This window comes from Carassius auratus, unplaced genomic scaffold (assembly GCF_003368295.1).
Source record: "Carassius auratus strain Wakin unplaced genomic scaffold, ASM336829v1 scaf_tig00009062, whole genome shotgun sequence".
Taxonomy (NCBI): domain Eukaryota; kingdom Metazoa; phylum Chordata; class Actinopteri; order Cypriniformes; family Cyprinidae; genus Carassius; species Carassius auratus.
The window spans coordinates 26,254-42,897 of record NW_020523999.1 but is presented as its reverse complement, the minus strand read 5'-3'; the positions used below and the strand labels follow the sequence as shown (position 1 = coordinate 42,897).

Sequence of the window (16,644 nt, the reverse complement as noted above, 5' to 3'; positions counted from 1 at the left end):
GACAGGCCGGCGCGGCAGGGGTCTAAGGAGGGCCTGCCACGTACCCCCTTTTAGACACCCCTTGAGACCCTGCCTTACGTGATGGCCTAGGTGGAATAAGACCCTTACACAAGAGGACAGAGTTCATTCGGCGTGGCAGTCTACGCAGAGTTTCCTAAAATCTCGTCTTTGGTGTTTCTCAGAAGAAAGCCACACAGGCTTGGAATGTCACAGTTGTGGGTTAGGTTTAGGTCAAACAATGACTGCTCTTTCATTTCTGCATCAACTTTACCTTTAGTGACTGTATTAATGCCTATTGGCCGCAAAGCCTTGGAAGCGTTGAGTTCCTCCTGAACAGAAACCCACCTGAACAATTTTGAAAAAGAGATCCAGTGTTCCCGCCCAGTTTCGAACTGGGGACCTTTCGCGTGTAAGGCGAACGTGATAACCTCTACACTACGGAAACCTGTGGCGAAGGTGTCAGATCTTTTCATCTCATGCATCTTGGAGCGCGAATCAAATTACAAATTGCGTTGCGCTCTTCAGTTCGCAAATACCTTCTATTTTTAGCAGCAAACCGGGAATTTCTCCAGTTGTTTGCGGGAATCCTCTGTGGCCATTTCTTCTTTGCTTTTTTCCCCCACTTTCATTTAATATATGTATATTTATATGTTGTACGAAATATTGGGTCTTTGAGTGCACCGGCCATCTGTTCATCTAAACTACCAGGTCAAAAGTACAGAGTACTGTCTGCGTGGGTATTACCGCTGCCTAGTGTGGCTTAACAATTATCTCTACACCTGTGTAAAGACGGGCCTTCGTGATGCAGAGCTGCTGCTCAACAGAGGGCCACTCAGGCAAATCTCTTTTTTCGTGTTCCTCAGAAGAAAGCCAGACAGGCTTGGAATGTCACAGTTGTGGGATAGGTTTAGGTCAAACAATGACTGCTCTTTCATTTCTGCATCAACTATACCTTTAGTGACTGTGTTCATGCCTCTTGGCCGCAAAGCCTTGCTAGAATTGAGTTCCTCCTCAACAGAAACCCACCTAAACGATTGTGAAAAGAGATTCAGTGTTCCCGCCCAGTTTCGAACTGGGGACCTTTCGCGTGTGAGGCGAACGTGATAACCACTACACTACGGAAACCCACTTCCTAAGCAAGTCCGAAATCATTGTGTGCAGGCTCAGCAAAATGCGCATAAAGGCTAAACCTTCTGAAGCCAACTGCCGGCTCAAAGGGGTTCATACATTTCTTCAAAAGGGGACAGCTGTTTCTGCTCGGTTTCGAACCGAGGACCTTTCGCGTGTTAGGCGAACGTGATGACCACTACACTACAGAAACTCCACAGTCTAGCGCTAGAGTGCCTTTTGGGCGAATATTTATAGTGTGATGTGCCCGAAAGCAAATAGACAATCGGCGTAATTCCCACGCACAAGAGGACAGAGTTCATTCGGCCTGGCAGTCTATGCAGAGTTTCCTGAAACGCTACCCTTAACTTACCTCGGAATTAAACACTTGCAGCTTGATATCAAGCCGAAACCTGCCTTCCTGTGCTAGTCTCAAACTAACAAACCAAAAGTTCCAAGAACTCAGGAGAAACTCGAAAATTTCTCTTGGTGATTTTTGTTGGTCAAATTTTCGAGTTTCTCCAATCTTCTTGAAACTTTTAGTTTTTTTTGAGCCGAGATTTCAAGTTTCTCCAATCTTATTGAAACTCACCACAGGGGTAGCACGTGTCCAGACTAGCATGGGAAATCAGGTTTTAGCTTGATATCTCTTCAGAAAGCTGAGACATGGACTTGCCACGTACAATCTATCCCATTGTAAAAAATACAGACTGTTTGTGGTCAGTGGAATTCTGAGGGTTTAACACCTCTGGGTGCTTCGGGAGTAAGCGAGGAGCCACCTGAACAGGTTTATTGGCAGATTCGTTGACCATTGTGTTGAATTTCAAGAAGGTTAGCCATGTGTTAGAAACTGCTACGGCTTGCATCATTTTATCAGAAAATAACACTCCAGATGGATGTGTTTTAAAGTTCGTCAAGGGGATAAAAAGGCTACTTGTGGGCACGTAGGGGATCAGGGGGACACATAGACAGCTTGCGGTCACAGTTTTTGTATTACCAGTGGACAGAAGCGCAATTAGTGGTCACATAGGCGGTGAGAGGGACTGATGGGCTGTTTGTGGTGACACAGGTGATCATTGGGACAGACAGGGCCGGCGCGCAGGGGTCTAAGGAGGGCCTGCCACGTACCCCCTTTTAGACACCCCTTGAGACCCTGCCTTACGTGATGGCCTAGGTGGAATAAGACCCTTACACAAGAGGACAGAGTTCATTCGGCGTGGCAGTCTACGCAGAGTTTCCTAAAATCTCGTCTTTGGTGTTTCTCAGAAGAAAGCCACACAGGCTTGGAATGTCACAGTTGTGGGTTAGGTTTAGGTCAAACAATGACTGCTCTTTCATTTCTGCATCAACTTTACCTTTAGTGACTGTATTAATGCCTATTGGCCGCAAAGCCTTGGAAGCGTTGAGTTCCTCCTGAACAGAAACCCACCTGAACAATTTTGAAAAAGAGATCCAGTGTTCCCGCCCAGTTTCGAACTGGGGACCTTTCGCGTGTAAGGCGAACGTGATAACCTCTACACTACGGAAACCTGTGGCGAAGGTGTCAGATCTTTTCATCTCATGCATCTTGGAGCGCGAATCAAATTACAAATTGCGTTGCGCTCTTCAGTTCGCAAATACCTTCTATTTTTAGCAGCAAACCGGGAATTTCTCCAGTTGTTTGCGGGAATCCTCTGTGGCCATTTCTTCTTTGCTTTTTTCCCCACTTTCATTTAATATATGTATATTTATATGTTGTACGAAATATTGGGTCTTTGAGTGCACCGGCCATCTGTTCATCTAAACTACCAGGTCAAAAGTACAGAGTACTGTCTGCGTGGGTATTACCGCTGCCTAGTGTGGCTTAACAATTATCTCTACACCTGTGTAAAGACGGGCCTTCGTGATGCAGAGCTGCTGCTCAACAGAGGGCCACTCAGGCAAATCTCTTTTTTCGTGTTCCTCAGAAGAAAGCCAGACAGGCTTGGAATGTCACAGTTGTGGGATAGGTTTAGGTCAAACAATGACTGCTCTTTCATTTCTGCATCAACTATACCTTTAGTGACTGTGTTCATGCCTCTTGGCCGCAAAGCCTTGCTAGAATTGAGTTCCTCCTCAACAGAAACCCACCTAAACGATTGTGAAAAGAGATTCAGTGTTCCCGCCCAGTTTCGAACTGGGGACCTTTCGCGTGTGAGGCGAACGTGATAACCACTACACTACGGAAACCCACTTCCTAAGCAAGTCCGAAATCATTGTGTGCAGGCTCAGCAAAATGCGCATAAAGGCTAAACCTTCTGAAGCCAACTGCCGGCTCAAAGGGGTTCATACATTTCTTCAAAAGGGGACAGCTGTTTCTGCTCGGTTTCGAACCGAGGACCTTTCGCGTGTTAGGCGAACGTGATGACCACTACACTACAGAAACTCCACAGTCTAGCGCTAGAGTGCCTTTTGGGCGAATATTTATAGTGTGATGTGCCCGAAAGCAAATAGACAATCGGCGTAATTCCCACGCACAAGAGGACAGAGTTCATTCGGCCTGGCAGTCTATGCAGAGTTTCCTGAAACGCTACCCTTAACTTACCTCGGAATTAAACACTTGCAGCTTGATATCAAGCCGAAACCTGCCTTCCTGTGCTAGTCTCAAACTAACAAACCAAAAGTTCCAAGAACTCAGGAGAAACTCGAAAATTTCTCTTGGTGATTTTTGTTGGTCAAATTTTCGAGTTTCTCCAATCTTCTTGAAACTTTTAGTTTTTTTTTGAGCCGAGATTTCAAGTTTCTCCAATCTTATTGAAACTCACCACAGGGGTAGCACGTGTCCAGACTAGCATGGGAAATCAGGTTTTAGCTTGATATCTCTTCAGAAAGCTGAGACATGGACTTGCCACGTACAATCTATCCCATTGTAAAAAATACAGACTGTTTGTGGTCAGTGGAATTCTGAGGGTTTAACACCTCTGGGTGCTTCGGGAGTAAGCGAGGAGCCACCTGAACAGGTTTATTGGCAGATTCGTTGACCATTGTGTTGAATTTCAAGAAGGTTAGCCATGTGTTAGAAACTGCTACGGCTTGCATCATTTTATCAGAAAATAACACTCCAGATGGATGTGTTTTAAAGTTCGTCAAGGGGATAAAAAGGCTACTTGTGGGCACGTAGGGGATCAGGGGGACACATAGACAGCTTGCGGTCACAGTTTTTGTATTACCAGTGGACAGAAGCGCAATTAGTGGTCACATAGGCGGTGAGAGGGACTGATGGGCTGTTTGTGGTGACACAGGTGATCATTGGGACAGACAGGGCCGGCGCGCAGGGGTCTAAGGAGGGCCTGCCACGTACCCCCTTTTAGACACCCCTTGAGACCCTGCCTTACGTGATGGCCTAGGTGGAATAAGACCCTTACACAAGAGGACAGAGTTCATTCGGCGTGGCAGTCTACGCAGAGTTTCCTAAAATCTCGTCTTTGGTGTTTCTCAGAAGAAAGCCACACAGGCTTGGAATGTCACAGTTGTGGGTTAGGTTTAGGTCAAACAATGACTGCTCTTTCATTTCTGCATCAACTTTACCTTTAGTGACTGTATTAATGCCTATTGGCCGCAAAGCCTTGGAAGCGTTGAGTTCCTCCTGAACAGAAACCCACCTGAACAATTTTGAAAAAGAGATCCAGTGTTCCCGCCCAGTTTCGAACTGGGGACCTTTCGCGTGTAAGGCGAACGTGATAACCTCTACACTACGGAAACCTGTGGCGAAGGTGTCAGATCTTTTCATCTCATGCATCTTGGAGCGCGAATCAAATTACAAATTGCGTTGCGCTCTTCAGTTCGCAAATACCTTCTATTTTTAGCAGCAAACCGGGAATTTCTCCAGTTGTTTGCGGGAATCCTCTGTGGCCATTTCTTCTTTGCTTTTTTCCCCACTTTCATTTAATATATGTATATTTATATGTTGTACGAAATATTGGGTCTTTGAGTGCACCGGCCATCTGTTCATCTAAACTACCAGGTCAAAAGTACAGAGTACTGTCTGCGTGGGTATTACCGCTGCCTAGTGTGGCTTAACAATTATCTCTACACCTGTGTAAAGACGGGCCTTCGTGATGCAGAGCTGCTGCTCAACAGAGGGCCACTCAGGCAAATCTCTTTTTTCGTGTTCCTCAGAAGAAAGCCAGACAGGCTTGGAATGTCACAGTTGTGGGATAGGTTTAGGTCAAACAATGACTGCTCTTTCATTTCTGCATCAACTATACCTTTAGTGACTGTGTTCATGCCTCTTGGCCGCAAAGCCTTGCTAGAATTGAGTTCCTCCTCAACAGAAACCCACCTAAACGATTGTGAAAAGAGATTCAGTGTTCCCGCCCAGTTTCGAACTGGGGACCTTTCGCGTGTGAGGCGAACGTGATAACCACTACACTACGGAAACCCACTTCCTAAGCAAGTCCGAAATCATTGTGTGCAGGCTCAGCAAAATGCGCATAAAGGCTAAACCTTCTGAAGCCAACTGCCGGCTCAAAGGGGTTCATACATTTCTTCAAAAGGGGACAGCTGTTTCTGCTCGGTTTCGAACCGAGGACCTTTCGCGTGTTAGGCGAACGTGATGACCACTACACTACAGAAACTCCACAGTCTAGCGCTAGAGTGCCTTTTGGGCGAATATTTATAGTGTGATGTGCCCGAAAGCAAATAGACAATCGGCGTAATTCCCACGCACAAGAGGACAGAGTTCATTCGGCCTGGCAGTCTATGCAGAGTTTCCTGAAACGCTACCCTTAACTTACCTCGGAATTAAACACTTGCAGCTTGATATCAAGCCGAAACCTGCCTTCCTGTGCTAGTCTCAAACTAACAAACCAAAAGTTCCAAGAACTCAGGAGAAACTCGAAAATTTCTCTTGGTGATTTTTGTTGGTCAAATTTTCGAGTTTCTCCAATCTTCTTGAAACTTTTAGTTTTTTTTGAGCCGAGATTTCAAGTTTCTCCAATCTTATTGAAACTCACCACAGGGGTAGCACGTGTCCAGACTAGCATGGGAAATCAGGTTTTAGCTTGATATCTCTTCAGAAAGCTGAGACATGGACTTGCCACGTACAATCTATCCCATTGTAAAAAATACAGACTGTTTGTGGTCAGTGGAATTCTGAGGGTTTAACACCTCTGGGTGCTTCGGGAGTAAGCGAGGAGCCACCTGAACAGGTTTATTGGCAGATTCGTTGACCATTGTGTTGAATTTCAAGAAGGTTAGCCATGTGTTAGAAACTGCTACGGCTTGCATCATTTTATCAGAAAATAACACTCCAGATGGATGTGTTTTAAAGTTCGTCAAGGGGATAAAAAGGCTACTTGTGGGCACGTAGGGGATCAGGGGGACACATAGACAGCTTGCGGTCACAGTTTTTGTATTACCAGTGGACAGAAGCGCAATTAGTGGTCACATAGGCGGTGAGAGGGACTGATGGGCTGTTTGTGGTGACACAGGTGATCATTGGGACAGACAGGGCCGGCGCGCAGGGGTCTAAGGAGGGCCTGCCACGTACCCCCTTTTAGACACCCCTTGAGACCCTGCCTTACGTGATGGCCTAGGTGGAATAAGACCCTTACACAAGAGGACAGAGTTCATTCGGCGTGGCAGTCTACGCAGAGTTTCCTAAAATCTCGTCTTTGGTGTTTCTCAGAAGAAAGCCACACAGGCTTGGAATGTCACAGTTGTGGGTTAGGTTTAGGTCAAACAATGACTGCTCTTTCATTTCTGCATCAACTTTACCTTTAGTGACTGTATTAATGCCTATTGGCCGCAAAGCCTTGGAAGCGTTGAGTTCCTCCTGAACAGAAACCCACCTGAACAATTTTGAAAAAGAGATCCAGTGTTCCCGCCCAGTTTCGAACTGGGGACCTTTCGCGTGTAAGGCGAACGTGATAACCTCTACACTACGGAAACCTGTGGCGAAGGTGTCAGATCTTTTCATCTCATGCATCTTGGAGCGCGAATCAAATTACAAATTGCGTTGCGCTCTTCAGTTCGCAAATACCTTCTATTTTTAGCAGCAAACCGGGAATTTCTCCAGTTGTTTGCGGGAATCCTCTGTGGCCATTTCTTCTTTGCTTTTTTCCCCACTTTCATTTAATATATGTATATTTATATGTTGTACGAAATATTGGGTCTTTGAGTGCACCGGCCATCTGTTCATCTAAACTACCAGGTCAAAAGTACAGAGTACTGTCTGCGTGGGTATTACCGCTGCCTAGTGTGGCTTAACAATTATCTCTACACCTGTGTAAAGACGGGCCTTCGTGATGCAGAGCTGCTGCTCAACAGAGGGCCACTCAGGCAAATCTCTTTTTTCGTGTTCCTCAGAAGAAAGCCAGACAGGCTTGGAATGTCACAGTTGTGGGATAGGTTTAGGTCAAACAATGACTGCTCTTTCATTTCTGCATCAACTATACCTTTAGTGACTGTGTTCATGCCTCTTGGCCGCAAAGCCTTGCTAGAATTGAGTTCCTCCTCAACAGAAACCCACCTAAACGATTGTGAAAAGAGATTCAGTGTTCCCGCCCAGTTTCGAACTGGGGACCTTTCGCGTGTGAGGCGAACGTGATAACCACTACACTACGGAAACCCACTTCCTAAGCAAGTCCGAAATCATTGTGTGCAGGCTCAGCAAAATGCGCATAAAGGCTAAACCTTCTGAAGCCAACTGCCGGCTCAAAGGGGTTCATACATTTCTTCAAAAGGGGACAGCTGTTTCTGCTCGGTTTCGAACCGAGGACCTTTCGCGTGTTAGGCGAACGTGATGACCACTACACTACAGAAACTCCACAGTCTAGCGCTAGAGTGCCTTTTGGGCGAATATTTATAGTGTGATGTGCCCGAAAGCAAATAGACAATCGGCGTAATTCCCACGCACAAGAGGACAGAGTTCATTCGGCCTGGCAGTCTATGCAGAGTTTCCTGAAACGCTACCCTTAACTTACCTCGGAATTAAACACTTGCAGCTTGATATCAAGCCGAAACCTGCCTTCCTGTGCTAGTCTCAAACTAACAAACCAAAAGTTCCAAGAACTCAGGAGAAACTCGAAAATTTCTCTTGGTGATTTTTGTTGGTCAAATTTTCGAGTTTCTCCAATCTTCTTGAAACTTTTAGTTTTTTTTGAGCCGAGATTTCAAGTTTCTCCAATCTTATTGAAACTCACCACAGGGGTAGCACGTGTCCAGACTAGCATGGGAAATCAGGTTTTAGCTTGATATCTCTTCAGAAAGCTGAGACATGGACTTGCCACGTACAATCTATCCCATTGTAAAAAATACAGACTGTTTGTGGTCAGTGGAATTCTGAGGGTTTAACACCTCTGGGTGCTTCGGGAGTAAGCGAGGAGCCACCTGAACAGGTTTATTGGCAGATTCGTTGACCATTGTGTTGAATTTCAAGAAGGTTAGCCATGTGTTAGAAACTGCTACGGCTTGCATCATTTTATCAGAAAATAACACTCCAGATGGATGTGTTTTAAAGTTCGTCAAGGGGATAAAAAGGCTACTTGTGGGCACGTAGGGGATCAGGGGGACACATAGACAGCTTGCGGTCACAGTTTTTGTATTACCAGTGGACAGAAGCGCAATTAGTGGTCACATAGGCGGTGAGAGGGACTGATGGGCTGTTTGTGGTGACACAGGTGATCATTGGGACAGACAGGGCCGGCGCGCAGGGGTCTAAGGAGGGCCTGCCACGTACCCCCTTTTAGACACCCCTTGAGACCCTGCCTTACGTGATGGCCTAGGTGGAATAAGACCCTTACACAAGAGGACAGAGTTCATTCGGCGTGGCAGTCTACGCAGAGTTTCCTAAAATCTCGTCTTTGGTGTTTCTCAGAAGAAAGCCACACAGGCTTGGAATGTCACAGTTGTGGGTTAGGTTTAGGTCAAACAATGACTGCTCTTTCATTTCTGCATCAACTTTACCTTTAGTGACTGTATTAATGCCTATTGGCCGCAAAGCCTTGGAAGCGTTGAGTTCCTCCTGAACAGAAACCCACCTGAACAATTTTGAAAAAGAGATCCAGTGTTCCCGCCCAGTTTCGAACTGGGGACCTTTCGCGTGTAAGGCGAACGTGATAACCTCTACACTACGGAAACCTGTGGCGAAGGTGTCAGATCTTTTCATCTCATGCATCTTGGAGCGCGAATCAAATTACAAATTGCGTTGCGCTCTTCAGTTCGCAAATACCTTCTATTTTTAGCAGCAAACCGGGAATTTCTCCAGTTGTTTGCGGGAATCCTCTGTGGCCATTTCTTCTTTGCTTTTTTCCCCACTTTCATTTAATATATGTATATTTATATGTTGTACGAAATATTGGGTCTTTGAGTGCACCGGCCATCTGTTCATCTAAACTACCAGGTCAAAAGTACAGAGTACTGTCTGCGTGGGTATTACCGCTGCCTAGTGTGGCTTAACAATTATCTCTACACCTGTGTAAAGACGGGCCTTCGTGATGCAGAGCTGCTGCTCAACAGAGGGCCACTCAGGCAAATCTCTTTTTTCGTGTTCCTCAGAAGAAAGCCAGACAGGCTTGGAATGTCACAGTTGTGGGATAGGTTTAGGTCAAACAATGACTGCTCTTTCATTTCTGCATCAACTATACCTTTAGTGACTGTGTTCATGCCTCTTGGCCGCAAAGCCTTGCTAGAATTGAGTTCCTCCTCAACAGAAACCCACCTAAACGATTGTGAAAAGAGATTCAGTGTTCCCGCCCAGTTTCGAACTGGGGACCTTTCGCGTGTGAGGCGAACGTGATAACCACTACACTACGGAAACCCACTTCCTAAGCAAGTCCGAAATCATTGTGTGCAGGCTCAGCAAAATGCGCATAAAGGCTAAACCTTCTGAAGCCAACTGCCGGCTCAAAGGGGTTCATACATTTCTTCAAAAGGGGACAGCTGTTTCTGCTCGGTTTCGAACCGAGGACCTTTCGCGTGTTAGGCGAACGTGATGACCACTACACTACAGAAACTCCACAGTCTAGCGCTAGAGTGCCTTTTGGGCGAATATTTATAGTGTGATGTGCCCGAAAGCAAATAGACAATCGGCGTAATTCCCACGCACAAGAGGACAGAGTTCATTCGGCCTGGCAGTCTATGCAGAGTTTCCTGAAACGCTACCCTTAACTTACCTCGGAATTAAACACTTGCAGCTTGATATCAAGCCGAAACCTGCCTTCCTGTGCTAGTCTCAAACTAACAAACCAAAAGTTCCAAGAACTCAGGAGAAACTCGAAAATTTCTCTTGGTGATTTTTGTTGGTCAAATTTTCGAGTTTCTCCAATCTTCTTGAAACTTTTAGTTTTTTTTGAGCCGAGATTTCAAGTTTCTCCAATCTTATTGAAACTCACCACAGGGGTAGCACGTGTCCAGACTAGCATGGGAAATCAGGTTTTAGCTTGATATCTCTTCAGAAAGCTGAGACATGGACTTGCCACGTACAATCTATCCCATTGTAAAAAATACAGACTGTTTGTGGTCAGTGGAATTCTGAGGGTTTAACACCTCTGGGTGCTTCGGGAGTAAGCGAGGAGCCACCTGAACAGGTTTATTGGCAGATTCGTTGACCATTGTGTTGAATTTCAAGAAGGTTAGCCATGTGTTAGAAACTGCTACGGCTTGCATCATTTTATCAGAAAATAACACTCCAGATGGATGTGTTTTAAAGTTCGTCAAGGGGATAAAAAGGCTACTTGTGGGCACGTAGGGGATCAGGGGGACACATAGACAGCTTGCGGTCACAGTTTTTGTATTACCAGTGGACAGAAGCGCAATTAGTGGTCACATAGGCGGTGAGAGGGACTGATGGGCTGTTTGTGGTGACACAGGTGATCATTGGGACAGACAGGGCCGGCGCGCAGGGGTCTAAGGAGGGCCTGCCACGTACCCCCTTTTAGACACCCCTTGAGACCCTGCCTTACGTGATGGCCTAGGTGGAATAAGACCCTTACACAAGAGGACAGAGTTCATTCGGCGTGGCAGTCTACGCAGAGTTTCCTAAAATCTCGTCTTTGGTGTTTCTCAGAAGAAAGCCACACAGGCTTGGAATGTCACAGTTGTGGGTTAGGTTTAGGTCAAACAATGACTGCTCTTTCATTTCTGCATCAACTTTACCTTTAGTGACTGTATTAATGCCTATTGGCCGCAAAGCCTTGGAAGCGTTGAGTTCCTCCTGAACAGAAACCCACCTGAACAATTTTGAAAAAGAGATCCAGTGTTCCCGCCCAGTTTCGAACTGGGGACCTTTCGCGTGTAAGGCGAACGTGATAACCTCTACACTACGGAAACCTGTGGCGAAGGTGTCAGATCTTTTCATCTCATGCATCTTGGAGCGCGAATCAAATTACAAATTGCGTTGCGCTCTTCAGTTCGCAAATACCTTCTATTTTTAGCAGCAAACCGGGAATTTCTCCAGTTGTTTGCGGGAATCCTCTGTGGCCATTTCTTCTTTGCTTTTTTCCCCACTTTCATTTAATATATGTATATTTATATGTTGTACGAAATATTGGGTCTTTGAGTGCACCGGCCATCTGTTCATCTAAACTACCAGGTCAAAAGTACAGAGTACTGTCTGCGTGGGTATTACCGCTGCCTAGTGTGGCTTAACAATTATCTCTACACCTGTGTAAAGACGGGCCTTCGTGATGCAGAGCTGCTGCTCAACAGAGGGCCACTCAGGCAAATCTCTTTTTTCGTGTTCCTCAGAAGAAAGCCAGACAGGCTTGGAATGTCACAGTTGTGGGATAGGTTTAGGTCAAACAATGACTGCTCTTTCATTTCTGCATCAACTATACCTTTAGTGACTGTGTTCATGCCTCTTGGCCGCAAAGCCTTGGTAGAATTGAGTTCCTCCTCAACAGAAACCCACCTAAACGATTGTGAAAAGAGATTCAGTGTTCCCGCCAGTTTCGAACTGGGGACCTTTCGCGTGTGAGGCGAACGTGATAACCACTACACTACGGAAACCCACTTCCTAAGCAAGTCCGAAATCATTGTGTGCAGGCTCAGCAAAATGCGCATAAAGGCTAAACCTTCTGAAGCCAACTGTCGGCTCAAAGGGGTTCATACATTTCTTCAAAAGGGGACAGCTGTTTCTGCTCGGTTTCGAACCGAGGACCTTTCGCGTGTTAGGCGAACGTGATGACCACTACACTACAGAAACTCCACGTCTAACGCTAGAGTGCCTTTTTGGGCCAATATTTATAGTGTGATGTGCCCGAAAGCAAATAGACAATCGGCGTAATTCCCACGCACAAGAGGACAGAGTTCATTCGGCCTGGCAGTCTATGCAGAGTTTCCTGAAACGCTACCCTTGACTTACCTCGGAATTAAACACTTGCAGCTTGATATCAAGCTGAAACCTGCCTTCCTGTGCTAGTCTCAAACTAACAAACCCAAAGTTCAAGAACACAGGAGAAACTCGAAAATTTCTCTTGGTGATTTTTGTTGGTCAAACTTTCGAGTTTCTCCAATCTTTCTTGAAACTTTTAGTTTTTTTGAAGCCGAGATTTCAAGTTTCTCCAATCTTATTGAAACTCACCACAGGGGTAGCACGTGTCCAGACTAGCATGGGAAATTAGGTTTTAGCTTGATATCTCTTCAGAAAGCTGAGACATGGATTGCCACGTACAATCTATCCCATTAAGTTTCGAACTGGGGACCTTTCGCGTGTAAGGCGAACGTGATAACCTCTACACTACGGAAACCTGTGGCGAAGGTGTCAGATCTTTTCATCTCATGCATCTTGGAGCGCGAATCAAATTACAAATTGCGTTGCGCTCTTCAGTTCGCAAATACCTTCTATTTTTAGCAGCAAACCGGAATTTCTCCAGTTGTTTGCGGGAATCCTCTGTGGCCATTTCTTCTTTGCTTTTTTCCCCACTTTCATTTAATATATGTATATTTATGTGTTGTACGAAATATTGGGTCTTTGAGTGCACCGGCCATCTGTTCATCTAAACTACCAGGTCAAAAGTACAGAGTACTGTCTGCGTGGGTATTACCGCTGCCTAGTGTGGCTTAACAATTATCTCTACACCTGTGTAAAGACGGGCCTTCGTGATGCAGAGCTGCTGCTCAACAGAGGGCCACTCAGGCAAATCTCTTTTTTCGTGTTCCTCAGAAGAAAGCCAGACAGGCTTGACAGAGTTCATTCGGCGTGGCAGTCTACGCAGAGTTTCCTAAAATCTCGTCTTTGGTGTTTCTCAGAAGAAAGCCACACAGGCTTGGAATGTCACAGTTGTGGGTTAGGTTTAGGTCAAACAATGACTGCTCTTTCATTTCTGCATCAAACTTTACCTTTAGTGACTGTATTAATGCCTATTGGCCGCAAAGCCTTGGAAGCGTTGAGTTCCTCCTGAACAGAAACCCACCTGAACAATTTTGAAAAAGAGATCCAGTGTTCCCGCCAGTTTCGAACTGGGGACCTTTCGCGTGTAAGGCGAACGTGATAACCTCTACACTACGGAAACCTGTGGCAAAGGTGTCAGATCTTTTCATCTCATGCATCTTGGATCGGGAATCAAATTACAAATTGCGTTGCACTCTTCAGTTCGCAAATACCTTCTATTTTTAGCAGCAAACCGAGAATTTCTCCAGTTGTTTGCGGGAATCCTCTGTGGCCATTTCTTCTTTGCTTTTTTTCCCCACTTTCATTTAATATATGTATATTTATGTGTTGTACGAAATATTGGGTCTTTGAGTGCACCGGCCATCTGTTCATCTAAACTACCAGGTCAAAAGTACAGAGTACTGTCTGCGTGGGTATTACCGCTGCCTAGTGTGGCTTAATAATTATCTCTACACCTGTGTAAAGACGGGCCTTCGTGATGCAGAGCTGCTGCTCAACAGAGGGCCACTCAGGCAAATCTCTTTTTTCGTGTTCCTCATAAGAAAGCCAGACAGGCCTTGAATGTCACAGTTGTGGGATAGGTTTAGGTCAAACAATGACTGCTCTTTCATTTCTGCATCAACTATACCTTTAGTGACTGTGTTCATGCCTCTTGGCCGCAAAGCCTTGGTAGAATTGAGTTCCTCCTCAACAGAAACCCACCTAAACGATTGTGAAAAGAGATTCAGTGTTCCCGCCCAGTTTTGAACTGGGGACCTTTCGCGTGTGAGGCGAACGTGATAACCACTACACTACGGAAACCCACTTCCTAAGCAAGTCCGAAATCATTGTGTGCAGGCTCAGCAAAATGCGCATAAAGGCTAAACCTTCTGAAGCCAACTGTTGGCTCAAAGGGGTTCATACATTTCTTCAAAAGGGGACGGCTGTTTCTGCTCGGTTTCGAACCGAGGACCTTTCGCGTGTTAGGCGAACGTGATGACCACTACACTACAGAAACTCCACGGTCTAACGCTAGAGTGCTTTTTGGGCCAATATTTATACTGTGATGTGCCCGAAAGCAAATAGACAATCGGCGTAATTCCCACGCACAAGAGGACAGAGTTCATTCGGCCTGGCAGTCTATGCAGAGTTTCCTGAAACGCTACCCTTGACTTACCTCGGAATTAAACACTTGCAGCTTGATATCAAGCTGAAACCTGCCTTCCTGTGCTAGTCTCAAACTAACAAACCCAAAGTTTCAAGAACACAGGAGAAACTCGAAAATTTCTCTTGGTGATTTTTGTTGGTCAAACTTTCGAGTTTCTCCAATCTTCTTGAAACTTTTAGTTTTTTTGAGCCGAGATTTCAAGTTTCTCCAATCTTATTGAAACTCACCACAGGGGTAGCACGTGTCCAGACTAGCATGGGAAATTAGGTTTTAGCTTGATATCTCTTCAGAAAGCTGAGACATGGACTTGCCACGTACAATCTATCCCATTGTAAAAAAAACAGACTGTTTGTGGTCAGTGGAATTCCGAGGGTTTAACACCTCTGGGTGCTTCGGGAGTAAGCGAGGAGCCACCTGAACAGGTTTATTGGCAGATTCGTTGACCATTGTGTTGAATTTCAAGAAGGTTAGCCATGTGTTAGAAACTGCTACGGCTTGCATCGTTTTATCAGAAAATAACACTCCAGATGGATGTGTTTTAAAGTTCGTCAAGGGGATAAAAAGGCTACTTGTGGGCACGTAGGGGATCAGGGGGACACATAGACAGCTTGCGGTCACAGTTGTTGTATTACCAGTGGACAGAAGCGCAATTAGTGGTCACATAGGCGGTGAGAGGGACTGATGGGCTGTTTGTGGTGACACAGGTGATCATTGGGACAGACAGGGCCGGCGCGCAGGGGTCTAAGGAGGGCCTGCCACGTACCCCCTTTTAGACACCCCTTGAGACCCTGCCTTACGTGATGGCCTAGGTGGAATAAGACCCTTACACAAGAGGACAGAGTTCATTCGGCGTGGCAGTCTACGCAGAGTTTCCTAAAATCTCGTCTTTGGTGTTTCTCAGAAGAAAGCCACACAGGCTTGGAATGTCACAGTTGTGGGTTAGGTTTAGGTCAAACAATGACTGCTCTTTCATTTCTGCATCAACTTTACCTTTAGTGACTGTATTAATGCCTATTGGCCGCAAAGCCTTGGAAGCGTTGAGTTCCTCCTGAACAGAAACCCACCTGAACAATTTTGAAAAAGAGATCCAGTGTTCCCCGCCCAGTTTCGAACTGGGGACCTTTCGCGTGTAAGGCGAACGTGATAACCTCTACACTACGGAAACCTGTGGCAAAGGTGTCAGATCTTTTCATCTCATGCATCTTGGATCGGGAATCAAATTACAAATTGCGTTGCGCTCTTCAGTTCGCAAATACCTTCTATTTTTAGCAGCAAACCGAGAATTTCTCCAGTTGTTGCGGGAATCCTCTGTGGCCATTTCTTCTTTGCTTTTTTCCCCACTTTCATTTAATATATGTATATTTATGTGTTGTACGAAATATTGGGTCTTTGAGTGCACCGGCCATCTGTTCATCTAAACTACCAGGTCAAAAGTACAGAGTACTGTCTGCGTGGGTATTACCGCTGCCTAGTGTGGCTTAATAATTATCTCTACACCTGTGTAAAGACGGGCCTTCGTGATGCAGAGCTGCTGCTCAACAGAGGGCCACTCAGGCAAATCTCTTTTTTCGTGTTCCTCATAAGAAAGCCAGACAGGCCTTGGAATGTCACAGTTGTGGGATAGGTTTAGGTCAAACAATGACTGCTCTTTCATTTCTGCATCAACTATACCTTTAGTGACTGTGTTCATGCCTCTTGGCCGCAAGCCTTGGTAGAATTGAGTTCCTCCTCAACAGAAACCCACCTAAACGATTGTGAAAAGAGATTCAGTGTTCCCGCCCAGTTTTGAACTGGGGACCTTTCGCGTGTGAGGCGAACGTGATAACCACTACACTACGGAAACCCACTTCCTAAGCAAGTCCGAATCATTGTGTGCAGGCTCAGCAAAATGCGCATAAAGGCTAACCTTCTGAAGCCAACTGTTGGCTCAAAGGGGTTCATACATTTCTTCAAAAGGGGACGGCTGTTTCTGCTCGGTTTCGAACCGAGGACCTTTCGCGTGTTAGGCGAACGTGATGACCACTACACTACAGAAACT

General features: G+C 45.8%; 23 non-coding genes across 23 annotated transcripts; all 23 read right to left on the bottom strand.

Moving 5' to 3' along the window:
• Nucleotides 1-372: 372 nt before the first annotated feature.
• Nucleotides 373-445, bottom strand: trnav-uac (transfer RNA valine (anticodon UAC)). Its single transcript has one exon. It is a non-coding gene; the product is annotated as a tRNA-Val (tRNA).
• Nucleotides 446-1,052: 607 nt separating this feature from the next.
• trnav-cac (transfer RNA valine (anticodon CAC)) lies at nucleotides 1,053-1,125 on the bottom strand. The gene has a single exon. It is a non-coding gene; the product is annotated as a tRNA-Val (tRNA).
• A 123-nt stretch (nucleotides 1,126-1,248) lies between these two features.
• On the bottom strand, nucleotides 1,249-1,321 carry trnav-aac (transfer RNA valine (anticodon AAC)). The gene has a single exon. It is a non-coding gene; the product is annotated as a tRNA-Val (tRNA).
• A 1,242-nt stretch (nucleotides 1,322-2,563) lies between these two features.
• On the bottom strand, nucleotides 2,564-2,636 carry trnav-uac (transfer RNA valine (anticodon UAC)). Its single transcript has one exon. It is a non-coding gene; the product is annotated as a tRNA-Val (tRNA).
• Nucleotides 2,637-3,242: 606 nt separating this feature from the next.
• Nucleotides 3,243-3,315, bottom strand: trnav-cac (transfer RNA valine (anticodon CAC)). The gene has a single exon. It is a non-coding gene; the product is annotated as a tRNA-Val (tRNA).
• Nucleotides 3,316-3,438: 123 nt separating this feature from the next.
• Nucleotides 3,439-3,511, bottom strand: trnav-aac (transfer RNA valine (anticodon AAC)). Its single transcript has one exon. It is a non-coding gene; the product is annotated as a tRNA-Val (tRNA).
• Nucleotides 3,512-4,754: 1,243 nt separating this feature from the next.
• trnav-uac (transfer RNA valine (anticodon UAC)) lies at nucleotides 4,755-4,827 on the bottom strand. Its single transcript has one exon. It is a non-coding gene; the product is annotated as a tRNA-Val (tRNA).
• A 606-nt stretch (nucleotides 4,828-5,433) lies between these two features.
• trnav-cac (transfer RNA valine (anticodon CAC)) lies at nucleotides 5,434-5,506 on the bottom strand. The gene has a single exon. It is a non-coding gene; the product is annotated as a tRNA-Val (tRNA).
• A 123-nt stretch (nucleotides 5,507-5,629) lies between these two features.
• Nucleotides 5,630-5,702, bottom strand: trnav-aac (transfer RNA valine (anticodon AAC)). Its single transcript has one exon. It is a non-coding gene; the product is annotated as a tRNA-Val (tRNA).
• A 1,242-nt stretch (nucleotides 5,703-6,944) lies between these two features.
• On the bottom strand, nucleotides 6,945-7,017 carry trnav-uac (transfer RNA valine (anticodon UAC)). Its single transcript has one exon. It is a non-coding gene; the product is annotated as a tRNA-Val (tRNA).
• Nucleotides 7,018-7,623: 606 nt separating this feature from the next.
• trnav-cac (transfer RNA valine (anticodon CAC)) lies at nucleotides 7,624-7,696 on the bottom strand. The gene has a single exon. It is a non-coding gene; the product is annotated as a tRNA-Val (tRNA).
• A 123-nt stretch (nucleotides 7,697-7,819) lies between these two features.
• trnav-aac (transfer RNA valine (anticodon AAC)) lies at nucleotides 7,820-7,892 on the bottom strand. Its single transcript has one exon. It is a non-coding gene; the product is annotated as a tRNA-Val (tRNA).
• A 1,242-nt stretch (nucleotides 7,893-9,134) lies between these two features.
• Nucleotides 9,135-9,207, bottom strand: trnav-uac (transfer RNA valine (anticodon UAC)). The gene has a single exon. It is a non-coding gene; the product is annotated as a tRNA-Val (tRNA).
• A 606-nt stretch (nucleotides 9,208-9,813) lies between these two features.
• Nucleotides 9,814-9,886, bottom strand: trnav-cac (transfer RNA valine (anticodon CAC)). Its single transcript has one exon. It is a non-coding gene; the product is annotated as a tRNA-Val (tRNA).
• Nucleotides 9,887-10,009: 123 nt separating this feature from the next.
• Nucleotides 10,010-10,082, bottom strand: trnav-aac (transfer RNA valine (anticodon AAC)). Its single transcript has one exon. It is a non-coding gene; the product is annotated as a tRNA-Val (tRNA).
• A 1,242-nt stretch (nucleotides 10,083-11,324) lies between these two features.
• trnav-uac (transfer RNA valine (anticodon UAC)) lies at nucleotides 11,325-11,397 on the bottom strand. Its single transcript has one exon. It is a non-coding gene; the product is annotated as a tRNA-Val (tRNA).
• An 801-nt stretch (nucleotides 11,398-12,198) lies between these two features.
• Nucleotides 12,199-12,271, bottom strand: trnav-aac (transfer RNA valine (anticodon AAC)). Its single transcript has one exon. It is a non-coding gene; the product is annotated as a tRNA-Val (tRNA).
• Nucleotides 12,272-13,508: 1,237 nt separating this feature from the next.
• trnav-uac (transfer RNA valine (anticodon UAC)) lies at nucleotides 13,509-13,580 on the bottom strand. The gene has a single exon. It is a non-coding gene; the product is annotated as a tRNA-Val (tRNA).
• Nucleotides 13,581-14,187: 607 nt separating this feature from the next.
• Nucleotides 14,188-14,260, bottom strand: trnav-cac (transfer RNA valine (anticodon CAC)). The gene has a single exon. It is a non-coding gene; the product is annotated as a tRNA-Val (tRNA).
• Nucleotides 14,261-14,383: 123 nt separating this feature from the next.
• On the bottom strand, nucleotides 14,384-14,456 carry trnav-aac (transfer RNA valine (anticodon AAC)). Its single transcript has one exon. It is a non-coding gene; the product is annotated as a tRNA-Val (tRNA).
• A 1,241-nt stretch (nucleotides 14,457-15,697) lies between these two features.
• On the bottom strand, nucleotides 15,698-15,771 carry trnav-uac (transfer RNA valine (anticodon UAC)). Its single transcript has one exon. It is a non-coding gene; the product is annotated as a tRNA-Val (tRNA).
• A 605-nt stretch (nucleotides 15,772-16,376) lies between these two features.
• Nucleotides 16,377-16,449, bottom strand: trnav-cac (transfer RNA valine (anticodon CAC)). The gene has a single exon. It is a non-coding gene; the product is annotated as a tRNA-Val (tRNA).
• A 121-nt stretch (nucleotides 16,450-16,570) lies between these two features.
• On the bottom strand, nucleotides 16,571-16,643 carry trnav-aac (transfer RNA valine (anticodon AAC)). The gene has a single exon. It is a non-coding gene; the product is annotated as a tRNA-Val (tRNA).
• Nucleotide 16,644: the final 1 nt, after the last annotated feature.